At 46.7% G+C, this 13,335-nt stretch overlaps 1 protein-coding gene across 4 annotated transcripts in view; it reads right to left on the bottom strand.

The window, feature by feature from the left end:
- The window catches only part of tenm2a (teneurin transmembrane protein 2a), a 201,230-nt gene extending 193,931 nt beyond the window's left edge, over nucleotides 1-7,299 (bottom strand). For all 4 annotated transcript variants that reach the window (XM_068714393.1, XM_068714391.1, XM_068714390.1 and 1 more), the window contains exon 1: nucleotides 6,862-7,299. The gene's annotated coding sequence lies outside the window, so the exon portion shown is untranslated. The remainder of the gene's footprint in view (nucleotides 1-6,861) is intronic.
- Nucleotides 7,300-13,335: the final 6,036 nt, after the last annotated feature.

Here is a 13,335-nt window from a genome sequence, read left to right on the forward strand (position 1 = left end):
CGGACAAACTATGTTTCCCAGCTGCTAGTCAAATGTTCAGGTGGGAGCCAAGAGAAGCTGCTGAACAAATTTGTGGGTTTGCACTCTGATTTCAGTGAAAAGCTGGCCGGAAGTCAACGTTCCACTGTGCCTTTTGTAGCTCAGGTAGAAGAAAAAGCCGCCTTCCTCGGTTATGTTCAAGTACAGGAAATTGATTTTTGCAATATTAAAAATTCAACAGCCGAGTTTCATTACTTTTCTGAGCCGATTCCCTTTCCCTTGTGGAGTGGGAAAATATCACAGTTTATTAAATTACTTCTCTGAAAAGTCTCCAGGGAGGCCATCTTAACTCACGTCCTCCTTCACAAGGCCATTTTAGACTGTAACTAGGCATGTCTGCTTACCAAGAGAGACAGAGCGAAGGAGAGAAGGGGATAAGCAATAAAGGAGGTGAAGGTGGACCAAATTGGCTGCCGCGGAGAGTTTCTGGTGATTCCATAGGCTGTGTTGAATGATCCCACAAATCAAGGGTAGGGGAGTTAGAGTACAGTAAATGGAGAAACCACAGTAATTCCTAACTGGAATTGCTGGTGTGTGTGTGTGTGTGTGTGTGTGTGTGTGTGTGTGTGTGTGTGTGTGCATGGATGTGTCCCTTAGCTGGTATGTCCTTGACTAGTCAGGGTTGCAACAGGCCCTTCATGCAACCGCAGCTGAAGTACACTTAGAAGTGTAAAAGGCCGACGATATTAAACAAGGTCACCGGTGCAGAAGATCCTAGAGCATCTTCGGCGATCTGCTCAACTGCGCGTCCTGTCTGAAAGAGCGAAAGGCGCCAGGGCTTGACTGGGTCTTTTACAGGGTAAGCGATGACTCAGCAGCGTCCTTGAACGTGACTCAACCGGCAACCCTTTCCTCTTAAGGGCAGCAAGTGGACAAGCGTTACCACTGTATTTCTCTCCGACGGGAAGACGAAGCAGGAGAGTGTGTAATTTGTATTGAAGACTACTCGCCTCTCTACACGGATGGGAATTAAGTTTAAAAAAGAAAAAAAACTCGCACTGCGAGGCCAACGAAGGCTGTTCGTGGTTACTTTTAATACGAGGTAGCTCCGCAACAGCAGACAAGAAATTCACTTTGACTCCCTGTGGTCTACGCTCCCTGTGGCCGACGCTCGACAAGTAATTTGCTCGCTTTTGCATCTTCAATGGGAGCAAAATGAGTTTACAAGGGGCTGCGCCATAGTGTGCACCCCAGCAGGTGTCATCTCAACGGACAGATGACGCCTGTCACTCATAAGACCATTAGGATTACAATATTTTTGCTTTATTTATTGTTTTCTTGATTAATTAATTAGTCTAAAAATGTGCAGAAAATTATGAAAAATTCCCAAGATGACGTCTTCAGACTGCTTGTTTGATCCAAGCGTCAAGTTCAAAACCGCAAAATATTCAGTGGTGAAGAAAAAGCCTCAAATCCGCTCGTATGAGAAGCTGAAACCGGGACACGTTTGACAGTTTGGCTTGAAAAACGATTGAAACTTTTAATCATCGACTGACCTTTTTGAGCTCTAGCTGTCATCAGTCTTTCTCTCACCTAAATAATCCACTGAAATCAGTTACTGTCGACCTCACACCATGTGGACTAAGCTAAAAGACTTGTAGCCGTTATCCACGAGTGCATGTGCAAGTTAGGCGCATGAGTTTCTCCTCGACTTCAATGTAACCAGGAAACTCACAGCAGAGCGCCACGGGCGTGCGAGGCGGATGAGTTAAAACCAGTCGGTCAGCTGTCAGACAGATGCAGTAAATATCATCCCACTCTGCCATCACTCCCAACACAGAAAAACCCCACAGGATCCGTGAGCATGGTAATCCAAGATGAAGGCTGCTCTCTCCAAGCGTCTCTTTCTCTAAAGCGCAGCGAATGCCGGGTGTCACACGCCGCACACACACACACACACACACACACACACACACACACATCGCACCGCATCGGGCACTGCGGTCTGAGCCACAGCCCCTTGAAAGAGAACTTATCGGAACATTGAGGTCACTCAGAGTGTGCAGAAAACCAAACAGCAAACCGGCGATGCTAATATATGTAAAAATCCGACAGCTGGGGCTGATGCAGGAATGCACAAAGACGCGGTAGCGTCTGCTAAATGCTGGCTCCAAAAATGTCAGGCCATTATGTTGCCTATTCAAAATGGTTTCCACATTTAGTCTCACCGGCTAATTCCACGACTAATATGTGTCTTGGCGGCGATTCCGAGACTCGTTGTTCCAATAAAGAGATGTCTAGGGCTCTATTTTAGCGGCAGTGCATTACACGCCGTGATCCACTGTGTTTACCTTGATTAAATCACGCGCAACCAGCAGGCTGCCACAAAGTAACCAGACAAAATCCTCTGCACTCTTTCTCCTCTAATCCTAAAAACACAGGATTGCAGGGAGGCAGACATTTTTTTTTTAAATATCTCAATACATTATCATTGTGATAAGTTGTGATTCATGACTAATTGTTTTGGTTACATTTGATGGGGCAAGTCAATCGATGCAATTATAAAAGTATAAAAAAAAGATATATTGTTCATATGGTGGACGTGATATGTCGGATTTTAATTAAAACTTGGTTAATTCAACCAAAAACACCTTTTTAGTTTCACTTTTATCATAACCCAAGTCATAATTCTTCAGAAAACTAAAGGAGATCATCAACCCTTTTTTTTTACACTTTGTGGTTTCCTACCATTTACCCACCAATTAATCAATCACTGTGATCAATGTAATTTGCTCCTTCATCAGCAAGTCTTTGTAATCTTAGCCTCTCGGAAAAAAAACCACAGCATGCCGTTTCACATTGTCTGGGCGAGCTCCCCGAAGGAGCACAATTAATGTTGAAACGTTGAAATATGAAGCTGAGGGGACAATGAAGCGTGAATGAATCAAATTGAGGGCCAGACAGCCAGAGCAGGGAAATGTGGAGGGTGGTGGTGAGGAGTACACAACTGGTTAGTAGAAATGAAGAAGGGTGGGGGGGGTGAGAGATGGCCTTTCTGACACTTCTGTATCTCGTGAACAACCAAAAGCTGCTCCGCAGGAGGCCAAACCAGGGCAGCATAATATTCCTGCAGCCTGTTTTCTCCTCTCTGTCTGGATTTATGACACTGTGTTGATTGCATTTCTGGCTCAAAAAAAATAAGCCATGAGCTTGTGAAATAGCTGAGAGGGTACAGCCGGCCGGACAGAGCGGCCCATAATAGAGCTAAGCTAGTATTTTTCTATTTACCGGCGCACACTGACAATTACAGCAACAGTATAAACAATGTCACCCCCCCCCCCCCCCCTTCGCCGTATTCTGTCACAAAGACCATCATTTTTCACCCACCTCTCCTCTCTCTAAAAGGTCAGCGTTCTTAGTTAATCAGCAGCGACAAGAGGTTGTTTCTGCTTCCATTACCACCTCTCCTGTTCTGTCCCGAGTGATGAGATGTTAAGGTCTAATGTGCCGTGCGACAACGGCGTTTGCACAAAAAAAGGAAAAGATTTTACCCGATAAAATAAGAATGCCCTCAACTCTATTTAGCACTGAATCATTCAAGACCTGCTTGTGAAAACGCCTTGAAAAATGAACCACAAAAACAATGGAGGTTTTTAAGCTGCAGGTGTGTGCATCTGTTGGGGACGATTGCGTGCTTTATCCTCTCCAGCGTATGCGTGGAAAAGTAAAAATCTAAACATAACCCTCGAGACTAAACCTGAAGGGATTTAAAGTTCTTGAAAGCTTTGCTAATGCTGCTATGGTCGCACTGTCGGCGCTTAGCACACCTCGCACACCTCGTTGAATTGTCCAGGTAAAGGACAGAAAAAACATTTTTTAACGCCGTGCAGAACAAAAGTTGTTATCCAAACCAGATCAGTCAACACATGGAATAGCACAAGGCCTGCAAATAGCACTTTATGGCCTTTCAGGTAATTATATACCTGAGAGGCACACGGTATAAGCAGCTTTTTGTTACAACATCAGTTAACACGCTGCGACGCAGTCACCACTGACAGGTTCTGAAACAATCGACACAATGGTGCCCATTCTGCGTTTGAAAGGGACTTTTGGCTCTGAATCTGTGACAGAATTGCAGCGGCCGAGTCGCAAACATTCAGCCCACTGAGCTGGTTCATTATCTAACACTGAGTGGGTTCTGAATTGGTTGGGAAGGACAAAATGTAATAACTGGCCGCTCAGCACCAATGCGGGTCGCTCCTGTAGTGTGAAAATGGCATTAGTGAAATTGGACCCTTGAGGTCTTCTAATACCAGTGTCCATGTGTGCGGATGTGTACGCTGCTATCTGCACCGCGCAGGACGAAAGACGGCAAGGGGGGGGGGGGGGGTGGTCACACTGGACATCGCTGACCTCTGGTTCAGCCCCCGGCGGCGTGTGTTTGTTTGTTCGCGCGTGCGCATGCATTAGGGTTATTGTGTGAAGCCTTCAGTCTTTAATCCCTTAATCTGCTGAACCCTGGAAATCACTGCAGTCATCTGTCAGCTGGGTCAGAGCGGGCTACAGCACGCGCAAACACACACACACACACACACACACACTCAATGATGGTCATTTATTCAACAGGGCCAGCCTCATTTCAGTCTAATGAAGATTGATGCTGGTCTCTCCAGGCCTCACAGGTGTCGCAGTAAAATGTATAAATACGTAACCCACATAGAGGAGGAGAGGGAGAGGGAGGGACACAGGACGGGGAAAAGGAGATGGATCAACAGGGACTCACTCTCTCATATCATATTCACGTCTGACTAAATAAAATATCCAGCAAAAGTTGTCTAAAAGTCAATCTACACTATACACTATACTATCTCCATGGCAACAGCACAGAGTTAATCTCGTCGGATGGTCGTGAAGGTCCAACAAGGACACGGACTCAGAGAACCCATGGTGCTCAGACCCTTGACTTCAAGTCTAAACCGCTCAAGCCTGTGTGTGTGTGTGTGTGTGTGTGTGTGTGTGTGTGTGTGTGTGTGTGTGTCCATGCCAAATGGGACACCCTGAGGGCTTGTCTGGAGATTGCGGTTGACACGGCCTGCTGCTGTCCAGTGTGAGCTCCTATTAGCACTTAAGACTGCGGCTCGCTACACATATGCACACACACACACACACACACACACACACACACACACACAAACACAAACACTCTGGTCGCAATGATTAATCTTGGCAGGTTAAAGACCGATGGCGGAGTGCACGTACTTGTGAGCAAAACATGCCTCGCTAAAGTACACAATGTGCACACGTTTCTGTACCGGATGTACTTAAATGTGTGTCAGCAGAGGGCTTCTTTTTTATTTTATTTATAGGCCCCTGTCAAAAAAGCTCAAGATGGAGGGATGGAAAGTGGGAGAGGGATCAAAAGAGCGAGAGAGATCACACGGACGCAGGCAGCCTTGAAGACAGCTAAAAGGTGGAGGAGGAGATGGAAGGGCCACCGAGAGGAAACGGCAGCAGCTAGAGTGGAGTGCGAATCTCAGCGGGTCGCCTCATCCTCGCCATCCGCGTGGCATCTGTGGCGGGTTTTTTTTTCGTGTCGTAAGGTGCCGACGACTGCCAGTCTTTGGGATCCACAGCTGGTGTGTGGGCCCCGTCCCTCGACGCCCGTACTCGATACACAACCGACTTCAAAAGTTTTTTTTTGTTGTTTTTTTTCCAACGCAACCTTAAACTTATTGCAAGCATATGGCGTTGGATCCTTAACTAAGAGTCACACTCGTGCCGATGAACATTCGTCCATGAGTGAACTTCCTGCTGTGTTTATGGTCCTCAATGCAGCTGGAGGGGAGCCAGCTGGGCTGTGGCTTTCAGCCTCTCCGTGTCCCCACACACACACAAAACACAGAGCATGAATGCAGAGGAGAGATATTTACATTCAGCACAACACACGCGCACCTATACACTGCCTGGACCTTTGATTTAGCCCTCTGCGAAGCACAATTCCATGCATGACTTCCAATCCAGTACATAGCAGCGTGTGAGCAAGTTGAGGTGAAATATTAATGAGTACAAAGACTGTGGAAAAAAGAAAAAGTGTAGCAATTTGTGATTTTAAAATGTGGAAATGTGGACGCGGACCCCGGTGACGCAGAGCTTCAGAGACGAGCGGCAACGACAGGTCAAGCAGCCAATTAAAGCGCGCCAGTAACTCCATCTTTGTCACGATGACGAGAAAGCATATTATATATATATATATATATATATATATATATATATATATATATATATATATATATATATATATATATATATATATATTTCAAAGGGCGAACTCACATTCTCACGCATGTACGGAGAGCGATGAGGTGAGGTGGATGCTGCGTCGGGAGCTAAAGGTTAGCCGAGTACCCCCCCCCCCCCCCCCCCCCCATCCACGCCACGGCTCTGACTAACGTGCCACCGTGACCCTTTAAAAGAAACACGAGTGCAATTTTTACACACAACCAGCCAGTCACGAGAAACGCTTGTGTCACCGTGCAAAAACCTCTAACGACCGCAAAACTCCATAGCGACACATTACAGAAGGTCACCCCCCCCCGCACAGGAACTATTAACCAAGCAGCATGGACACTACGACACATCGACGGCACTGCGAAAGGGAAGCCCTGTGTGACCAACACGTCTATAAAGTGCGGGGGCTCACGGGAGGAGCAGAAATGTTCATCCGATTAAAAGACACCTCAATGTCACCGCTCCGCGCTGCCCTCCCCGTCCTATGTTTTGTCACTGATTGCGCACGTTTCGCGTTTGTGGTCTCAGACGATGGTAAACAACACGAGCGCGCAAGCATTGTTTCCAGAGGAATATATTTAAAATATCACATACCTTTTCTTATTTCTTCTTTTTTTTGCTCCAGCTATGTGCGGCGCTCACTGCGTAATCCTCCTTCTTCAACTTGAACTTTTCCTCCGCTCCGACGGAAAGAGACTACTTGACACTTGTTTATCGCATACTTTTCTTTGCCCCGTCTGTCCTGTCGAGCCGCTATTGCGCAGGGCGGGAGATGCGAGCACCGGGGGTGAGCTGATGGAGAGGAAAGGCTATAAACCGCCGGTGCAACATCTCTACCAAATCGAGGGGATCAAACGGAGCAATCCAAAATCCCGGAGTTGTGACGCTCGTCCGTGTAGGGACAGCAATGCTGGCAGGGGGAGAAAAAAATGTGGATCCCCCCCTCCCAAAAAAAACCAAACCCGGACGAAGTCAGCTGCCTTCCGTTGATCCTCCTCAGAGCCGAGACGCGGCGGGCATGCTCTGAACGTGAGCGGCGGACCGATCGGGTTGCAGGCTGCGCGCAGCAGCATCTAGGGAGCGACCGTCCGCGCACAAGTGTAGAGGAATGGCCGAGGCTCGCGGAGCGCGCGTTCACGGCCAAAAGCCAAAGTCAATGGTCATTAGCGGTGCGTGTGGAGAGTAATCCACTGTGGACCGACTGCAGCTGCATCCCAGCAGGTCGACGCACGGGGACCATGGGGCAATTGAACAATTGGAATTCTAACTTAAAAATGACTACAGTTGTAAACTAATACAATGTATCATCATTATTTGAAGAATACAAAACACATGTACAGCCCGCTGTTTCACCATGTTGTGAACATCATTCCATGATCATGTACATGCACTGTATTAAAGGACTAAAAGGTCAGTGGCAGTACACCAAACAAAGCCATATATTTACAGCCTAACAGGCAAAGTTGCCTCTCAACTGTATTTTCCCAGAGCTTGAACGCGCCCGCGTTGGGGGGGCTGTTAGTGCCCTCCTTCCCCCGGCCTACAGTGCTCATTACAGTGGTCCTCATGCATCTCTGTTTAAACAGCGCACCCACTGCACTGCAGGATACTGTTCACATTAGCGCACCGCCATAATGGGCTTCCTCTGTATTAGCGGGCGGCAGAAAGGTGCAATAACACGAGCATGCAATTATGCACCATAACTGGGGAAAACATTGTTAACAGTTACCCTATTGCCTCTCACTCTCCGAGCTGTAAATGCATATTTCCCAACGGAGGCATGATAATAACGTCCGCTTATTTGAAAACACCTTGTAAGGAGAACCTTGTGGCTCTTTTGATAAAGATTTCATTTCAGAGGCATTTTTATGCATAACTGGGGATTGGCAGGGGACATAAACCTCCTACTCCTGGCTTCATTTATTTATTTATTAACTCTTCCACATCCAGCGTGGGTATATTTATTAAGACAAATAAGGGAGTCGGCTTATGGGATAAGTAGGCCGAAAACCCCTCGACGTGATTTGAATGCACATATGGCGCCGGTAACATCCAGAGCGAGAGGTGAAAGGAAAGAGGAGGGAATCATTGGATCTCTAGTGGGTTGCACAGGTGCAGCGTGAGATGAAAAATGCAGATGAGGGTAAGATGGCGCACTGAACCATTTTTAAAGTCCCCAAGTGATAATCTAAAAAAAACAACAACAAAAAAACAGCTTTGACTTGAGCCAAAGCTATTCTTAATCACGCAGGTGCAGCTTGTCCGGAGCTTAAAAGTTTCCCCCACACTGTCCATTGTGGAGTTTTGTTTTCTCAAAGATAATGAGTGTAGCTTCTTTAAGATAAGAAGCATATGCTTGTTGTCAAAAGAAATTGCTTCGCTGCTTGGGGTAGTTCATTTTTTTTGCCACTCATGTTAACTATTATCCGCCCAAAAACAAGAGCCGAGAATACGATGAAAATTAGAGATGCTTGCGACCGTGTGCCGACCCCTCCTCATTTCCCAGAGTGTTAGCGCGGATTGGAGAGTAATGATGTCAGCAGATTTAAATCTGCCCCTTTCCATCCGTCTGCACTTAAGTCCTTGCATATGGACACACCTAGAGATTAGCTCTAATATGTCCTGTAACGGGCCAACACATAGATGTGGAGAGCGGCCAGCGAACGCTAACACAGATTAGATTGCTCCAGAAGCTGCGGCTGCGGGTGGCTGACCAGCACATTACCCATTGGTTTTAAAATCCACCTCCGGAGTAGACAGCCGCCAGCTTCGGCCTACAGGCTGCCCACGTTCCTCCTCCTGCCATAATGCGGGATCAGCCGTGGCAATCCTCCACCCTCTCTTTGACCACGCTATAGGGCACACCAATGGCCTCTAGTGGCGTCTAAAGTACCACTGGCGATTCACTTCTTTCCTCCACTTGTTCAACAAATCATCCCTCCTCCTTTCAAAGCCTAAACTATGACAACCCTCTTCTGCAGTTCCATTTCTTTCATACCCAGGCCATACTGTTCACTGCCCCCTCATGCCACAATTAGAAACCCCCATCTGAAAAAAAAAATCTGCCCCCCACATGAATGTGTTGCTCCAGACCCGGCTCAGATGGGGAAAAAATGATCCTGAGGCGACTTGTCAGATGCTGTGCGCGTAGATGAGCTAGCTGACCTTTCTCTATCGCGAGCCAATATTAGCACAAGCCATTACAACCTATCAAAACCTAATGCTTATAGCCAATGCTCAGGGGTCCTTGAGCCTCGCAGCCCTCCCAACCCTATCTCCACCGTTACAGGCTGTGGGCCTCTGTTTAACCTTGTGCGATGAGTCCTCTCCCATACGTCTATCAGTGTATCATATCTGGACCCGGAAGGGTTAACCTTCCCTGCGGCGCACTGCGCATCTGCAGGTGCTGCAGGGGTGTGTATATGTGGGCCTTGCTTACACCGAGAAAGAAGATGCATTGTGCTGTTAATTATATAATCAATTCCATTCATTCTCAAAATGCTAATTAGCTAATTAAAGGACCTGAACTTATGGAATTACCCCTGATTAGCTGGCGAAGCACTATTGTTGCCCTCTGGATACACCCTTATTAAGCTATATTAACTGTACCTTTTTCCCCCGCTATAGCACTAATATAACACACGAATTACGGCTGTTCAAAATAGCAGAAAGAGCATGAAAGAAAAGCTAATACCCAGTTGTACCAAGACGTGCATAAAAGCAGCAGTGGTATTCGGATGAATGGGCGCTATAGGCAGACAGTACCCTTCGCCAATTTGTGCTCACGCTAACCTTTGCTTCCCCAATGCGAAGCTTGTTATTTAAGACAGTATTAACAGGCTTTTGAGGCATTTCCTTCAGTCTGTTTTTCTCGGGTCTGTCAGCGTGTTTTGTCTCTTTAGTAAATAAAGCGTTTGACTTTGTGTTCCCGCTCCCCTCGCTCCTCCTCTCTCTCATCTCGTATCTTTAGAGGGCTGTGAGCGGCCCCCGCTGTAGTGGGGAGCTGGCTGAGGCAGTAACAGGTAGAAGAGGGAGAGAGAGGTGAAGGTGATGGGGGGGGGGCTCTGTTTTGGCACACACAAGTCTGCCGAATTTACATCAAGCGGTGGGGGGTTGGGGGTAAATGAGCATTTACAGTATATTTGAGAGATAGGCGATATGTTGATGTGTGTTTGTGCGTTTGCGTGTGTTTTCGAGGGGAAAGCGTTAGATCCATCGGCATGAGTCTAGAAGCTTACAGGCAGCTTACAGAGCAGCGGGGGGCTTGTGGCAGGGGGTAGTCGAGGAGGAGGAGGAGGAGGAGGAGGAGGGGATAGGGGTGGGACATGAGTGTGTGTGTGTGTGTGTGTGTGTGTGTGTGTGTTGGGGGGGTGGAACACTGGAGGGCTTACAGAGGAATAAGGCACAGCTGGTTTTTAATTGAGTCAACCCCCCCTCCGTACTAGACGGCGCGTACGCGTGTGTGCACACACACACACACACACACACACACACACACACACACACACACACACACACACACACACACGCTCTTAGTTTTACTCAGCAATTTCCCAGCTGATGGCTCGGGGGAACTAAAGACTTGGGTATGGCAGCAGCCTTGGTACGTAACCCTCCACACGGGCTCTGTTTCGGTTGTGTGGCTGATAAAGCCCTCCACCAATCAAGGCCTCTGACAGCCGCGAGCTCCCATGGATCATAGCGCCCAGACTCAACAGGAGCCGAAACAGCCTACCACCTTACCTCAGCCTGTGATCTCAGCTGGGAGGACCAGCTGCACACAGAATCTCTTTTTTTATGGCTAGTTATGACATATGACTCGGCAAAAATACGTCAATTTAAGAACTAATTTTACATGAGACGTTTATGAAATATTAGGTAATTAGCTACTTTAGTATTTTTTCGCCCATAAGTAATTTAACATTAGAGAATTTCCTACAGTGCGGAGTGGGAGCTTAATCTTTTACGCCAACACCACCGCAAACAAAAATATGGCTAATATGCTGATTTATAATATGTTGAAGAAAATATTATGCAATAAAAATGTAAAGTTTCCATGAAAAGGTGACCGGATTAGCAGAGTAACAGTATCTGCATATATATTTAATATATTGTGAAGCTAAATAATCAGCCTAATAATGCATAAAATAAAGCTCTTCCTCTGTATTTATAGCCTGTGTCAACAAGTTACTATAACCTCAAATATACAGTAGGACTATTCTCTCCACTTAATGGGAACAAGCCAATGGTGTAAAAGCGTCAGAAAAATGAAAATGAATAGCTTCGACTTAATTGTATGATGTTGGTCCGTCTGATAAAAATACCCTGCCAATCCATAAGCAAGTGATCACAAGTTGTTTCGCTCTTTGACTGTGGCAATGCTTTTATATTTACATGAACAGATTGCACATTTAACACTTTATTAGCAAGTTGCAACGTACTTATTCCGGCACCTTTATTGCTCCGCACTTTACAAGAAAATATGTTTTCAGCATAGTGTCGAGCAGTTGGTACTGTAAATGCATTGCAGTGTGTACAAATCCACTGGTACGCCTCCCATAGAAACTGTGAAAGTATTGTAAATGTTGCCCCCCCCCCCCAAAAAAAAGAGACTTTTCTTTTCTCGGGCTCAAGCTCTTTTTTTCCATGACGCAATGCGAGAACAAACGGGCAAACACAAACAACAAGAACGCCTGTTTGTTTTAAATGAGTTGTGAGAAAATATGTGATTTTGAAAAATAATGTGCAGCACTAACTAGAACGCTGCTTTTCCTGTTGTTTCAAAAACGTACCAACACATTTCCTGTTTCTGAGCCCCAAAATTACAAATTAAGCTGAATAATATGAATTGTCGGCCTCTTACTCATAATTCATGATGCAATGATGTGATGATCCAGACAATTATCTTTCACTTCCAGTGACTACACCGTTCTTCTACTCACTTGGGTGCACGCAGTAATTGTTGCTTGTGTTATGCTTATCAGTTTAAAGGTGCCATTGTTAATGCACGCCGATGCTATTAGCGGTGTTTGGGTAAACACGGTGAGGGCGCTCGAAAGCGTTGCATTTACTCGCTAATAGGCTCTCGGCCCTCGGCGTCCTTCTTCTTGACCGCATCGGAGTGCTGTCAGGAGCCCTTTTTGAGCTCTGTCCGTGATATGCCAATTTCCTGTGCACACAAAGGCCCACATGCGCACACACACACACACACACACACATGGGGGACCCAACGCGGACACGATGAGCCCCCATTCCGCTTCGTCTGTGCCGCTCTTTTCACAGAGGAGGAGCTGACGCCACATGACTGCTACCTCATTAGAGGCTTTAGCCCGAGAGCTAACAGGCCACCGAGACAGTGGGCCATGCCACGATTGCTAATTATAATAATAACAATAACACTGCCTTAGGATGCTACATGCTTTTCTTTTCAATTAATTTTATCAGATGCACTCGAGGGGAAAGAAAGGGATGAGGCAGAGGGAGGCGGGGGGGGGGGGGGGGGGGGGGCGCATACTGGCTCTATAGGAGGGAAATGATGTGTTTATTCTACACACTTGGCCTCACGACAGGCTGCGTAATTGTTGCCAAATGACAGCGGCTAACCTGCTTGTGAGTAGAAATCATTAACGCATGACAATACCATTGATGTGACTGATATTATTTACCGTGCCACCGGTTGCGGGTAACTAAAACCTGCTGTGATTTTCCAATACACTGGCGGATGAATGTGACACACAGAAGAGAGCTTCTTTGAGGCCCCTCAAGGGGGAAGACGTTTGCCTGTGATAGCGAGGGTCTTGCTGACGTGCGCTAATAAACAGATGTTTCCGAGTGGAAAGCAGTGGCCGTCTGTGAGATATCGCCTTTGGTGTTCCCCAACTTAGCCCTGGATCAGAGTTCAGCCTCGTCTGTTTCATGTCATTATTGTTCGGAATAGATAGAAGTCGTCCACAGGTGCCTCTTCGTCACAGATGCTGCGCCGCTCCTGAATCTGTACATCAGCAGATTGCTTTGTGATAATGTATTCAGGTTTGATATGTATTTCCCGGAGAAATGTATAATGTATTT

This window comes from Cebidichthys violaceus, unplaced genomic scaffold, assembly GCF_023349555.1.
Source record: "Cebidichthys violaceus isolate CVI_PGR_0920_01 unplaced genomic scaffold, fCebVio1.0.p SCAF_2, whole genome shotgun sequence".
Lineage (NCBI taxonomy): Eukaryota > Metazoa > Chordata > Actinopteri > Perciformes > Stichaeidae > Cebidichthys > Cebidichthys violaceus.